General features: G+C 39.9%; 2 long non-coding RNA genes across 2 annotated transcripts; both read left to right on the plus strand.

Annotated features, from left to right (window-relative positions):
* Positions 1-9,719: 9,719 nt before the first annotated feature.
* LOC112743935 (uncharacterized) lies at positions 9,720-11,249 on the plus strand. Its single transcript, XR_003172521.2, has 2 exons — positions 9,720-10,324; positions 10,411-11,249. It is a non-coding gene; the product is annotated as an uncharacterized lncRNA (long non-coding RNA).
* An 826-nt stretch (positions 11,250-12,075) lies between these two features.
* LOC140177876 (uncharacterized) lies at positions 12,076-13,956 on the plus strand. Its single transcript, XR_011869417.1, has 2 exons — positions 12,076-12,626; positions 13,658-13,956. It is a non-coding gene; the product is annotated as an uncharacterized lncRNA (long non-coding RNA).
* The last annotated feature ends 1,194 nt before the right edge of the window (positions 13,957-15,150 follow it).

A 15,150-nucleotide genomic window follows, 5' to 3' on the forward strand; every position in this document is an offset into this window, starting at 1 on the left:
TGAAGTCTGGCTGGCTGTGAAGCCATGTCTAATTTCATTGGACCGAGGTTTCAACTTATCATCACAAGAGCATGTTGATTTCTATCAATCTTGCTGTTGGAGCAGTGATCTGCTAAGGCTTGGCTGGCCATTGGCCATGTCTAGTGTTTTGGACCGAAGCTTTCTTTGAAAGCTTGGCTGGCTGTGAAGCCATGTCTAATTCCTGGACCGGAGTCTTAGACTAAACATTGCATGATTCTTGGGATTCTCATTAAGAATTTTGATACCTTTATTTTCTTTTCTCACTTAATTTTCGAAAAAGCAAAAAAAAAATTTAAAATCATAAAATCCAAAAATTTCTTGTTTGAGTCTAGAGTCTCATTTTAAGTTTGGTGTCAATTGCATGTTTCTATTCTTCTTGCACTCATGCATATATCTTCATTAATCTTCAAGTTGTTCTTGATGATTTCTTACTCTGATCTTTGAATTCTCTTGACTTGAGTGTTCATGTGTCTCATATGCATTCTCATTAGTGTCAGTAGTATGCAAACTGCTAAGTTTGGTGTCTTGCATGCATTGTTATTTGATTTTAGTTGCATTTTGATTATTCCTTATTATTAAAAATCCAAAAATATTTTTAATTTGTGTCTTTTCAAGTCAATAATACAGAGAATTGAAGATTCAGAACATACTGCAGAGGAATTGCACAGAAAAAGCTGGGCGTTCAAAACGCCCAGTGAAGAAGGACAGACTGGCGTTTAAACGCCAGCTAGGGTGCCTGGTTGGGCGTTTAACGCCCAAAAGGGTAGAGTTTTGGGCATTAAACGCCAGAATGTGCACCATTCTGGGCGTTTAACGCCAGGATGGCACAAGAAGGAAGATTTTGTTTTCAATGCAAATTTTTTTTCAAGTTTTCAAAATTTTTCAACATCAAATCTTTTTCAAATCAAATCTTTTCAATCAAATCTTTTTCAAATTCAATTTCTTTCCATTTTCAAAAATACTTGCTATCAATTAATGATTTGATTCAACATTTCAAGTATGTTGCCTTTTCTGTTAAGAAAGGTTTAATGTTTGAATCATATCTTTTCTTGATAGCCAAGTCATTAATTTTCAAAATCAAATCTTTTTAAAATGTTTTTCAAATCATATCTTCTCAATCACATCTTTTTAAAACTAATCATATCTTCTTAACCACATATTTTTCAAAATAGTTTTCAATCATATCTTTTTAATTTCTAATTTCAAAATCTTTTTCAAGAATCACTTTACTTCTTCCCCACTCTTGGTTTTCGAAAATCAATCAGTGTTTTTTTTCAAAATGTTTTCAAAATCTTTTGCTTAATTTTCGAAAATTACTTCCCTTCTTCTCACATCCTTCTATTTATGGACTAACACTATTCCTTGATGCAAAATTCGAACTCCATCTTCTTTGATAAGTTCGAATTTTCTACTTCTGCCTTCTATTTTTCTTTTCCTCTGACACCTCAAGGAATCTCTATACTGTGACATAGAGGATTCCACATTTTCTTATTCTCTTCTCTTTCTTATGAGCAGAAGCAAGGACAAAAGCATTCTTGTTGAGGCTGATCCTGAACCTGAAAGGACCTTGAAGCGAAAGCTAAGAGAAGCTAAGGCACAACTCTCTGTAGAGGACCTAACCGAATTCTTCAAAGAAGAAGAACACATGGCAGCCGAAAACAACAACAACAACAATGCAAGGAAGGTGCTGGGTGACTTTACTGCACCTACTCCTGATTTCTATGGGAGAAGCATCTCTATCCCTGCCATTGGAGCAAACAACTTTGAGCTTAAGCCTCAATTAGTTTCTCTAATGCAACAGAATTGCAAGTTCCATGGACTTCCATTGGAAGATCCTCATCAGTTCTTAGCTGAGTTCTTGCAAATCTGTGACACTGTCAAGACTAATGGGGTTGACCCTGAAGTCTACAGACTTATGCTATTCCCTTTTGCTGTAAGAGACAGAGCTAGAATATGGTTGGACTCACAACCTAAAGAAAGCCTGAACTCTTGGGAAAAGCTAGTCAATGCCTTCTTGACAAAGTTCTTTCCACCTCAAAAATTGAGTAAGCTTAGAGTGGAAGTCCAAACCTTCAGACAGAAGGAAGGAGAATCCCTCTATGAAGCTTGGGAAAGATACAAACAATTAATCAGAAAGTATCCATCTGATATGCTTTCTGAATGGAGCATCATAGGTATTTTCTATGATGGACTGTCTGAACTGTCCAAGATGTCTTTGGATAGCTCTGCTGGAGGATCTCTTCATCTGAAGAAGACACCTACAGAAGCTCAAGAGCTGATTGAAATGATTGCAAATAACCAATTCATGTATACTTCTGAAAGGAATCCTGTGAACAATGGGACTAGTCAGAAGAAATGAGTTCTTGAGATTGACACTCTGAATGCCATATTGGCTCAGAACAAAATATTGACTCAACAAGTCAATATGATTTCTCAAAGTCTGTCTGGAATGCAAAATGCACCAGGTAGTACTAAGGAAGCTTCATCTGAAGAAGAAGCTTATGATCCTGAGAACCCTTCAATGGAAGAGGTGAATTACATGGGAGAACCCTATGGAAACACCTACAATCCTTCATGGAGAAATCATCCAAATTTTTCATGGAAGGATCAACAGAGACCTCAACAAGGTTTCAACAATAATAATGGTGGAAGAAACAGGTTTAGCAATAGCAAACCTTTTCCATCATCTTCTCAGCAACAGACAGAGAGTTCTAAGCAGAATAACTCTGACTTAGCAACTATGGTCTCTGATCTAATCAAAACCACTTAAAGTTTCATGACTGAAACAAGGTCCTCCATTAGAAATTTGGAGGGACAAGTGGGTCAGCTGAGCAAGAAAATTACTGAACTCCCTCCTAGTACTCTTCCAAGCAATACAGAAGAAAATCCAAAAGGAGAGTGCAAAGCCATCAACATGGCCGAATTTGGAGAGGAGGAAGAGGTAGTGAACGCCACTGAGGAAGACCTCAATGGACGTCCACTGGCCTCCAATGAGTTCCCCAATGAGGAACCATGGGAATCTGAGGCTCAAAATGAGACCATAGAGATTCCATTGGACTTACTTCTGCCATTCATGAGCTCTGATGAGTATTCTTCCTCTGAAAAGGATGAGTATGTTACTGAAGAGCAAGTTGCTAAATACCTTGGAGCAATCATGAAGCTAAATGACAAGTTATTTGGAAATGAGACTTGGGAGGATGAACCCCCTTTGCTCACCAAAGAACTGGATGACTTGTCTAGGCAGAAACTGCCTCAAAAGAGACAGGATCCTGGGAAGTTTTCAATACCTTGTACCATAGGCACCATGACCTTCAAGAAGGCCTTGTGTGACTTAGGGTCAAGTGTAAACCTCATGCCTCTCTCTGTAATGGAGAAGTTAGGGATCTTTGAGGTGCAAGCTGCAAAAATCTCACTAGAGATGGCAGACAATTCAAGAAAACAAGCCTATGGACTTGTAGAGGATGTTCTGGTAAAAGTTGAAGACCATTACATCCCTGCTGATTTCATAGTCCTAGAGACTGGGAAGTGCATGGATGAATCCATCATCCTTGGCAGACCCTTCCTAGCCACAGCAAGGGCTGTGATTGATGTTGATAGAGGAGAATTGATCATTCAAGTGAATGAAGAATCCTTGGTGTTTAAGGCTCAAGGATATCCCTCTGTCATCATGGAGAGGAAGCATGAAGAGCTTCTCTCAAAACAGAGCCAAACAGAGCCCCCACAGTCAAACTCTAAGTTTGGTGTTGGGAGGCCACAACCAACTTCTAAGTTTGGTGTTGAACCCCCACATTCAAACTCTAAGTTTGGTGTTGGGAGGTTCCAACATAGCTCTGAGCATCTGTGAGGCTCCATGAGAGTCCTCTGTCAAGCTAATGGCATTAAAGAAGCGCTTGTTGGGAGGCAACCCAATGTTATATTTTATCTATTCTCTTTTGTTATTTTATGTTTTTTGTAGGTTGATGATCATGAGAAGTCACAAAATCAATGAAAAAAAGCAAAAACAGAAAGAAAAACAGCACACCCTGGAGGAAGAACCTGCTGGCGTTTAAACGCCAGTAAGGCTAGCTGTTGGGCGTTTAACGCCCAGTCTGGCACCATTCTGGGCGTTTAACGCCAGAAAGGGGCACCAGACTGGCGTTAAACGCCAGAAAAGGGCAAGCTCTTGGCGTTAAACGCCAGAAATGGGCACCAGCCCGGCGTTTAACGCCAGAATTGGCCAGAAACGCATTTTTGCATGCTATTTGGTGCAGGGATGACTTTTCCTTGACACCTCAGGATCTGTGGACCCCACAGGATCCCCACCTACCCCACCACTCTCTCTCTTCTTCTTCAACCATTCACCAATCACCTCAACACCTCTTCCCCAAAAACCCTTCACCTATCAAATCCCATCTTTCTCTTCACCACTCACATCCATCCTTCATAAAACCCCACCTACCTCACCATTTAAATTCAAACCACTTTCCCACCCAAACCCACCCTCACTTGACCGAACCCTACCCCTCCCCCACTCCTATATAAACACTTCTTCACTCCTTCATTTTCACACAACCTAAACACCACTTCTTCCCTTTTTTGGCCGAACACAAAGCCATTCCCTTCCTCCTCATTTCTTCTTCTTCTACTCTCTTCTTTCTTCTTTTGCTCGAGGACGAGCAAAGCTTTTAAGTTTGGTGTGGTAAAAGCATTGATTTTTGTTTTTCCATAACCATTTATGGCATCCAAGGCCGGAGAAACCTCTAAAAAGAGGAAAGGGAAGGCAAAAGCTTCTACCTCCGAGTCATGGGAGATGGAGAGATTCATCTCAAGGGTGCATCAAGACCACTTCTATGAAGTTGTGGTCTTGAAGAAGGTAATCCCCGAGGTCCCTTTTTCACTCAAAAAGAGTGAATATCCGGAGATCCGATATGAGATCCGAAGAAGAGGTTGGGAAGTTCTTACCAACCCCATTCAACAAGTCGGGATCTTAATGGTTCAAGAGTTCTATGCCAATGCATGGATCACCAAGAACCATTATCAAAGTGTGAACCCGGATCCAAAGAATTGGCTTACTATGGTTCGTGGGAAATACTTGGATTTTAGTCCGGAAAATGTAAGGTTGGCATTCAACTTGCCCATGATGCAAGGAGATGAACATCCTTACACTAGAAGGGTCAACTTTGATCAAAGGTTGGACCAAGTCCTCACAGTCATTTGTGAAGAGGGCGCCCAATGGAAGAGAGATTTAAGAGGGAAGCCGGTTCAATTGAGAAGGCATGACCTCAAGCCCGTGGCTAGGGGATGGTTGGAGTTTATCCAACGCTCAATCATTCCCACTAGCAACCGGTCCGAAGTTACTATAGACCGGGCTATCATGATTCATAGCATCATGATTGGAGAAGAAATAGAAGTTCATGAGGTTATAGCTCAAGAACTTTATAAGGTGGCGGACAAGTCCTCTACCTTGGCAAGGTTAGCCTTTCCTCATCTTATTTGTCACCTCCACTATACAGTTGGAGTTGACATAGAGGGAGACATCCCCATTGATGAGGACAAGCCCATCACTAAGAAGAGGATGGAGCAAACAAGAGATCCCTCTCATCATCAAATCCCTGAGATGCCTCAAGGGATGCACTTTCCTCCACAAAACTATTGGGAGCAACTAAACACCTCCCTAGGAGAATTGAGTTCCAACATGGGACAACTAAGGGTGGAGCACCAAGAACACTCCGTCCTCCTCCATGAAATTAGAGAAGATCAAAGAATCATGAGAGAGGAGCAACAAAGACAAGGAAGAGACATTGAGGAGCTCAAGCACTCCATAGGATCTTCAAGAGGAAGAACAATCCGCCATCACTAAGGTGGACCCGTTCTTTGTTCTTTATTTTTCTGTTTTTCAAATTTTAGTGCTTATGTTTATCTATGTTTGTGTCTTGTGATCATTAGTGTCTTAGTGTCTATGCCTTAAAGTTATGAATGTCCTATGAATCTATCACCTCTCTTAAAAAAATGTTCTTAATTGAAAAAGAAAAGAATTGCATGAATTTTGAATTTTATAATAGTTTAATTATCTTGATGTGGTGGCAATACTTTTGTTCTCTGAATGTATGCTTAAACAGTGCATATGTCTTTTGAATTTGTGGTTCATGAATGATGGCTCTTGAAAGAATGATGAAAAAGGAGACATGTTACTGAGGATCTGAAAAATCATAAAAATGATTCTTGAAGCAAGAAAAAGCAGTGAATAAAAAAAAAGAGAAAAACGAAAAAAAAAGGAGAGAGAAAGAAAAAGAAAAAGAAAGAAATAAAGTTGTGATCCAAGGCAAAAAGAGTGTGCTTAAGAACCCTGGACACCTCTAATTGGGGACTCTAGCAAAGCTGAGTCACAATCTGAAAAGGTTCACCCAATTATGTGTCTGTGGCATGTATGTATCCGGTGGTAATACTGGAAGACAGAGTGCTTTGGGCCACGGCCAAGACTCATAAAGTAGCTTTGTTCAAGAATCATCATACTTAACTAGGAGAATCAATGACACTATCTGGATTCTGAGTTCCTAAAGAAGCCAATCATTCTGAATTTCAAAGGATAGAGTGAGATGCCAAAACTGTTCAGAGGCAAAAAGCTAAAAGCCCCGCTCATCTAATTGATACTGATCTTCATAGATGTTTTTGGAATTCATTGCATATTCTCTTCTTTTTATCTTATTTGATTTTCAGTTGCTTGAGGACAAGCAACAATTTAAGTTTGGTGTTGTGATGAGCGGATAATTTGTACGCTTTTTGGCATTGTTTTTAGTATGCTTTTAGTATGATCTAGTTAGTTTTTAGTATATTTTTATTAGTTTTTAGTTAAAATTCACTTTTCTGGACTTTACTATGAGTTTGTGTATTTTTCTGTGATTTCAGGTATTTTCTGGCTGAAATTGAGGGACCTGAGCAAAAATCTGATTCAGAGACTAAGAAGGACTGCAGATGCTGTTGGATTCTGACCTCCCTGCACTCAAACTAGATTTTCTGGAGCTATAGAAGCCCAATTGGCGCGCTCTCAATGGCGTTGGAAAGTAGACATCCTGGGCTTTCCATCAATATATGATAGTCCACACTTTGCTCAAGATTTGATGTCCCAAACTGGTGTTCAAAGTCACCCTCAGAATTCCCAGCGTTAAACGCCGGAACTGGCACCAAAGTGGGAGTTAAACGCCCAAACTGGCATAAAAGCTGGCGTTTAACTCCAAGAAGAGTCTCTACACGAAAATGCTTCAATGCTCAGCCCAAGCACACACCAAGTGGGCCCGGAAGTAGATTTTTATGTCATTTACTCATCTCTGTAAACCCTAGGCTACTAGTTCTCTATAAGTAGGACCTTTTACTATTGTATTGAGATATCTGGGTAGCTACCTTTGTTCTTATGCTATCTTAGATCATTGGGAGGCTAGCCATTCGGCCATGCCTAGACCTTATTCTTATGTATTTTCAAAGGTGGAGTTTCTACACACCATAGATTAAGGTGTGGAGCTCTGCTGTACCTCGAGTATTAATGCAATTACTATTGTTCTTCTATTCAATTCCGCTTGTTCTTGTTCTAAGATATCACTTGTTCTTCAACTTGATGAATGTGATGATCCGTGACACTCATCATCATTCTCACCTATGAACGTGTGACTGACAACCACCTCCGTTCTACATTAGATTGGGTGGATATCTCTTGGATTCCTGATACACGACGCATGGTTGATCGCCTGACAACCGAGCGCTCGCTTGACAACTGAGCCAGCCATTCCGTGAGATCAGAGTCTTCGTGGTATAGGCTAGAACTGATGGCGGCATTCAAGAGAATCCGAAAGGTCTAACCTTGTCTGTGGTATTCTGAGTAGGATTCAATGATTGAATGACTGTGACGAGCTTCAAACTCCTGAGGGCGGGGCGTTAGTGACAGATGCAAAAGAATCACTGGATTCTATTCCGGCCTGATTGAGAACCGACAGATGGATAGCCGTGCTGTGACAGGGTGCGTTGAACATTTCCACTGAGAGGATGGGAGGTAGCCACTGACAACGGTGAAACCCTTGCATAAGCTTGCCATGGAAAGGAGTAAGAAGGATTGGTTGAAGACAGTAGGAAAGCAGAGAGACGAAAGGGACCAAGCATCTTCATACACTTATCTGAAATTTCTACCAATGAATTACATAAGTATCTCTATCTTTATCTTTATGCTTTATTCGTATACCACCCATATCCATTTGAGTTTGCCTGACTAAGATTTACAAGGTGACCATAGCTTGCTTCATACCAACAATCTCTGTGGGATCGACCCATACTCGCGTAAGGTTTATTACTTGGACGACCCAGTACACTTGCTGGTTAGTTGTGCGAAGTTGTGTTTATGCCATGGTATTGAACACCAAGTTTTTGGATTCATTACCGGGGATTATTTGATTTGTGAAAAGTATTGATCACAATTTCGTACACCACGTGCCACGCCCAGCATTCAAGTGGCATGCCCAATTCCTTTCTTGGTTGATTGGCGATCATGGCGTGCCATGCCTGAGATTCAAGTGGCACGTCTGGGTGGAGAATGGTAGCTGGCGTGTTACGCCTTCGATACCAAGTGGCACGCCCTCTTGGTTGGCCTCCTAACTCCTTCTCTGAAAAATATAACCAGCGTGCCACACGCAAAGGCTGGCGTGCCACGCCCATCATTTTGGCTTGGTTCCATTCGCTGGCGTGCCACGCCCAGCATTCAAGTGGCACGCCATAGTGAGACTTTTGAGCTGGCGTGCCACGCCTTCGGTACCAAGTGGCACGCCTAGCCCTTACTTTGGCTTTCTTGTACATTGGCGTGCCATGCCTGGATGCTCAAGTGGCACGCCCAAGTGAGGGTGAAAGCTTGGCATGCCACGCCTTCGACCTTATGTGGCACGCCCAGACCTTTTTAGTCTTCAACTTCTTCTTTGGAATCTTGTACTAGCGTGCCACACCATGCTTCTGGCGTGCCACGCCAATACATTTTTGTGGCGTTTGCTTCAAGTGGCACGCCAGTTTCACACGCCCAGCTTGTTTTGTTATTTTCTTCCCATTTTTGAAGTCTTTTTCTCCTGAAATTCAGCACAAACTCATTTCAAAGCAATGTACTATAATATTCATCAAATATTGCATGAATTTCAATGATCAAATGAGTTTATGCTATTTTATGGTCCTTTTTATGCAAGAAAAAAGGGTACATAATGCAAGTCATCAGTGACAAACCTTTAAATTAAAACTTCAATTGAGACTTAATTATTGATTCGGATCTATACTTGCAACGAAGTTACAATTTGAGAAATTCCGAGTTGACATTTGGTCTTCATCAAGCCCTTAACCTTTAACAAGAGAGGTTTAGTTGTTCGTGGTAGAGAAGAACACAACTAAACTCGAGAGAGGTGGTGTACAATCCGTGGATTGACATCCTCCTCTTGTGAATATTGTTCACTTATTTATATCTAACTTCCTAACTAATTCAAATTCAAAAGCTACTCTAATATTATCTTTTAGAAAGATAAATTATTCAAATTCAAATCTAATCTAATTTAATCGAAACAACCAAATCTTATCTTTCTAAAAGAGGTTGTTTCTAACTAATAACTTAAATCTTGAATCTTGAATTTAGTTGAAGCTTCCTCGGAGTTGGTTATGCATTGGTGCCAGGCTTGGTGACTCACCCATTACATAGGCTTTGTAGTGGGGTTGGGTGCCATCTCTTTGTGCCGAGCTTGGAGAAGTGGTGTTGGGCATCATTCTTTGATGCTTGGCACCTTTCCTTGATGCTGGGCGCCACCTCTTTGATGCTGGTAATTGGATTTGGGCGCCTAGCTTGGCTTTCTAGGCAATGGGCTTGTCTTCTTTAGGCCTACACCTTCAAGCTTGTTTTTGTGTTGATTTTTATCCTAATTTGCTTGATTTTGGCTTAAAACACAGTTATTCTAATACAACTCCAAATATATGATTAGTTATCAAAACATCACTAAAAACATAAGGATTTGATTTAAAAACTAAGAAAACTAATGAAAAAGAAGCTTAAAAACATAAGAATTTGGTTCAAGGAGGAGTACTTCAAAGTGAGATTGGCAAGAGGATATCATCCATTTTGGCACACTCTAGAAGGGAAATGGAGGCTCCCAACCTACTGGAAGTATGAGGCCGCGGCTGACTACCTAGTAAAGGCGACTTTTGAGGGGCAGTTGAGAATGTAAAAACATAGTCTACGTATTGACAATCGTTTTTTGGAATAGGCCGTTGAACCCTCGACGTGTGATAGGTTACCAGGAGGCTGGTCGCCAGTATATGGGTAGGTTTCTTTATTTTTACTTCGTTTCTGTATCCTTCTTTTTAGTATCTTCATTCTCATTAGTTTCCTTTTTGCAATTGATATAGCTGGTAGGCTTACGACCATGGAAAACTTCATGGTAGCCTCATGCTGAGGAGGTTCCTGCCTCAGATGCCTCAAGCTGAAGATGATCTTCATGAGATCACGCCCCCATCTCCTTGAAAAAATGAAAGACGACATCAAGTGGAAAGGGGAAAGAGGTTGTCGTGATGGAGAAAGCTTTTTTGATGCCCCAACTTTCATTGATGAGCACTTGCTTTCGGAGACAGAGGAGTACTTCAACAACCACGATTTGGCCAATCAAGTGAAGTGGGTCTATCACTCATAGTTTCGTTCTGCAATGGTGGTTCATAGGACAGAGATAGTTCTGTGGTAGTCATGAGTGTTTGATGGAAAACTTTGGCAGGCTCAAACCGATCTGACGACTGCCCAATCAGAAAGGGATATGACTGAAGCTGCTAGGGGCTAAGGCTAAGAAGAAAGCTCAGGAAGCTGAGAATGAGATCCAGCATCTTATCGATTGTGAGACATCCTTGAGGACGGAGACTTTGAAAGTGGAGCGTTGGGCTGAGGAGGCAGAGAAGAAAGCGAAAGCCACCAAGGATGCTGCGGACGTCTTGAAAAAGAGAAATAAGGAGATTGTGAGGATTACAAAGGAGGCCATTTCTGCTACTGAGGATTCTTTAAAGTTGTAAGTTTCCCTCATTTCTCCTGATTTTGAAGTCTCCCGGATTGGTTCCTTCAAGACTACCTGAGATGGGCAGATTGGGGATTTTAACTTTGAGAAGAAAACCTAGTTTCTATTTATTGTATATTTTGAATGTATGCTCGACTTTGAATATTTTGGATTGAAACCGTATTTATGGCATGTTGGTTTAAGTTTGCAGACTTCGCGTAGGATTTTTGTTTTTGATATCCGCTTTTGAGGTGTTTTAATTATGGCTTCTGGGTTGATTAGTCCCGGGATGCTGTGCAATTAGCTTGGAAAATAATTAGGATTTTGCTTAAAGGATGAGCAGGTAACTTATAAAATTGAATACAAATGTAAATGAAATATTAGAATCAACTTTGAACAGAGATTTAGGCTTCGTCAAAACCTTCCTTTGGCCCTTGTGGGTTCAAAAGGTGAAGAAAGAGTACCCTTTGGTGAGCAAAACAGTAAAAAATGATAAGAGAACACTACAAAGATCTAACGTTAACTTTTGTGAGTAGAATTTCTTGAGGTTAACGACATTGCAAGTTCTTGGGATGATGGAACCGTCGAGCCTTTCTAGTCGGTAAGCTCCTTTACCACATGCTTTTCAGATATGGTAAGGGCCCTCCCAATTTGGTGTGAGCTTCCCTCGATTATTAGATCTTTCTTTGCTTCTTGCACTACAAGAAAAAAGGCCTGTCGGTACACTTTTTTCTTGCCACGCTTTTAAAGTGTGTCCAAAAGTGGTCAATGGCCACGCTTTTGCAAGGGTGCCTACTGATTTGTGATTTGACTACGCTTTTTTTTTTGACATGCTTTTTAGGAAAACCGGCACACTTTTATGAGTGTGGCCACGCCTTTTTATTGCCAAGCTTGAAAAGCGTGGCCATAGAGGAAAATTGGCACGCTTTTGAAGCGTGGCAAAATGATTTCGTTATCGTTGCATTTTTAAAGCATGCCTATTTCCGCTAAATCTTTCGGCACACTTTATAAGCGTAGCCACGAAGTTCCAAAAAAAGATTCCACCCTCTTAATTGAAAACAAACAGTTTTACACAACAACCCCCTAACAACACTTCTTCCTTTCTTCGAAACACACCCTCTTCTTTGAAACAATGCCTTGAAAAGTGAAAACCCTAACACAGAGCTCATCACCCTAACGGTGGCGGCAACGCTCTTCACCTAACATAGAGCTCATCGCTGGTGCTCTCACGCTCTCCCCCAATAACACTCGTTGGTCAACCTCGTTCCAACCCTTTCTAGCAAACACTTTGTAGGTACCACCTCTGCCAGTGTTCCCTGCGTCAGCGCTCCTTTCGTCTCTCCTGTAAACACCTATCCCTCCTTCGGCGGTGACTCACTCTGGTAATGCCTCCCTCGGTGCTCACTCTCTATCACAAACCCTTCGTCGACACTCACTCTCTCTCGCAAACCCTCACCCGTCGCTCCTCCCTCCATGGTTCAGCACCCGCTGCGTTGTAGTCTCCCTCTCTGAAGTCGTCATGCCGCCGTCTCCACTCCCTCACTCGTTGCACCTCCGTCAGCCACATTCAGCATTCGCAGCACCGTGGTAAATTATCTGTTCAAAATTTTTCTTGATCTGATTATTTGTTTTTTAATTTGAATTTTTGTTTTGATTTTCTTGGTTCTTCATTTTTTTCTGATTTTTCCAAATTTCTATTTTTTTGTTCAAATCTGATATTTGGTTTTGGATTTTTTCCTAAACTTCTTGACATTTGGTTCTATTTTGCTATAGCTGTGGTAGTGCTCAACTGCTGCTATGTGATGCTGAACTGCTACTGCTTTGCCTGTTCTGTTATTCTAGTTTTTCTACATCAACTATCAGTAGGTTAATCTTTTCATACTTTAAGCATTCACGGTTAGGATTTTGATTTTGTTTAATTTTTGTTGATTGATATTGATGGTTTGAGTTAATTGTTCCTTTGCTATGTGTGTGGTTTAAGATATGAGTTTGTTGTATGTTTTTATGAAAGAGGATTGAAAGTTGTTAAATAAAGTAAACTTTGTGTTTAGATTTGTTCTTGCCCTAAGAAACTCTGCTTGTGATAATTCATTTTAATTAATAACTCTGCTTGGCGACAATGTATTTTGAAAGAGAAGAGAACTCCTACTGGGAGAAAAAGTCTAAGGCTACTGTTCGTAGGGCAACTGCAAACCATTTGCATGATTTGAATCCTGAGGATGCACACAAAATTCTTAGGCAAGCTGCTGAAATTTTTGCAAAAATTAGGATGATTACATGGATGGGTGGTTAAACAAGATTATGTAGGATTATGAACGATTGCATTAGATAAATTTAGGGCAGTGTTGATTATTGAAAGATGGTAGAATCTTGTATTTTTATTGAATAAGTTCTTTCTTAATAATTAGTTGTTTAATTTTTACTGCATTTCAGGGATACCAACATACAAAGCTGCTTTAACTTTGCTTATGGTATTTGGTGTTAGACCAATAGTTTTTGGCAAATATGTTTTCTTCAAGTCAAAAATTTTCTTGATTTCTGTATAATCTACATAGTTTCATTCCCAAATAAGTGTCTTCAAATGTTAACACACTTGTATGTTCGTTGGTTCAATGCAGTGTGTCTACTGTCTATAAACTTGTGAGGGAAAAAATGAAAGTGTGTTATATGCCTTCACTACCTTGACTATGGTCGAGTTCAAGCAAGAGTAAGGGCTTGCAGAATCCAGTTAAGTCATGAGATGAAGCAACATGAAGCTACAATGAAGAGGGAGAGAATAATATTTTTTTGATCCCAATGTATTTTATAACTACTTGGGTTATAAGAGATCATATAGCTAATTTGGTTTGAATTTTATTAATGTAATACTAATTTTCATTAATATATTTTTTAAATGATATTCACATATTTTTGTCAATATTTTTTCCTGTTTTTGGAGTGTTATTAGAGTATGTGTAAAAGCACATGCTAGATTTTTTTTTATTTGATAGGGATATAACCACGCTTTAAAAGCGTGGCAATAGGTCCATGTTTCTTCGACTATTGACACGCTTCAAAAACGTAGCCATATCTTTTATTTTACGGCACGCTTTTAAAGCGTGCTGATAGGTTAAGACCTATGGCCACGCTTTTTAAGCATGGTAAGAGATGAAAGTGTGCCAACAAAAAAAGTATGCTGATAGATCTACAAAAGCGTGGTGATAGAGCAATCAGCACTCTGGCGAATGTGACCCTTTTAAAGCATGCCAATAGCTCAAAAAGCGTGGCAAAAAACTGTCGGCACCCTTGTTACCACTTTTCGGCACGCTTTAAAAGCGTTGCAGAAAGCTTATTTTCTTGTAGTATTGGTCAAAGGTCCCGAGGAAGAATCTAGGGCTTGGCTCCTCAATTTCCATTGGGATTACTACCTGTATGTCGTAGGTTAGGCGGAAAAGCACTTCTCTAGTTGCCGACTGATGTGGAATCTCGCAAAACTACAACTCGACAAGTGCACAGAATCGTATCAGGTAATACTACAAGAGTGGGCTATCGTTCCCACAAGGATTAATGGATTGAGCACACAAGAATTAATTGATTATTCTAACTAGACAATTGCAAATTAGGATTTCAGTAATATAAAATCGTAAAAATAGAAGATTAAATGAAACAGTTTATAAACTGTTGAAAAAATAGTATGAATAGAATGCTAAGGTTTCAGAGATGTTTAAAACTTCAAGAAAAATGCCTTTCACTATCTGCCTTGATCATGCAAATATTTATCTTATGGCGAACCCTAATTAACCAAACCCCAATTCCTTGGTAATTCGGTTTCCTTAAACTTAACTAATAGTCAACTCTTGATCAATCAATTATGATAAGAGATTAAGCACACATACTGATTTATAGGCAACACAATTCTTAAGATTTAAATCTAATTAATTCAATGTCACTTATCAAGCCAAGTTCAAAACTTTTAGAATTGAGAGATGTAAGAACCGCGATTAATTAGCCACTTAATTTAATTAATTTAATTGTCCAAAATAGGATTTAAAGATTTAGAATGTTAATTATAAAATTTAAATATGATATTTAGACTCAATAGATTTTTCTGGGTTGGAAAATATAATTTTCT

The sequence above is a fragment of the Arachis hypogaea genome, chromosome 2 (genome assembly GCF_003086295.3).
Source record: "Arachis hypogaea cultivar Tifrunner chromosome 2, arahy.Tifrunner.gnm2.J5K5, whole genome shotgun sequence".
Classification (NCBI taxonomy): domain Eukaryota; kingdom Viridiplantae; phylum Streptophyta; class Magnoliopsida; order Fabales; family Fabaceae; genus Arachis; species Arachis hypogaea.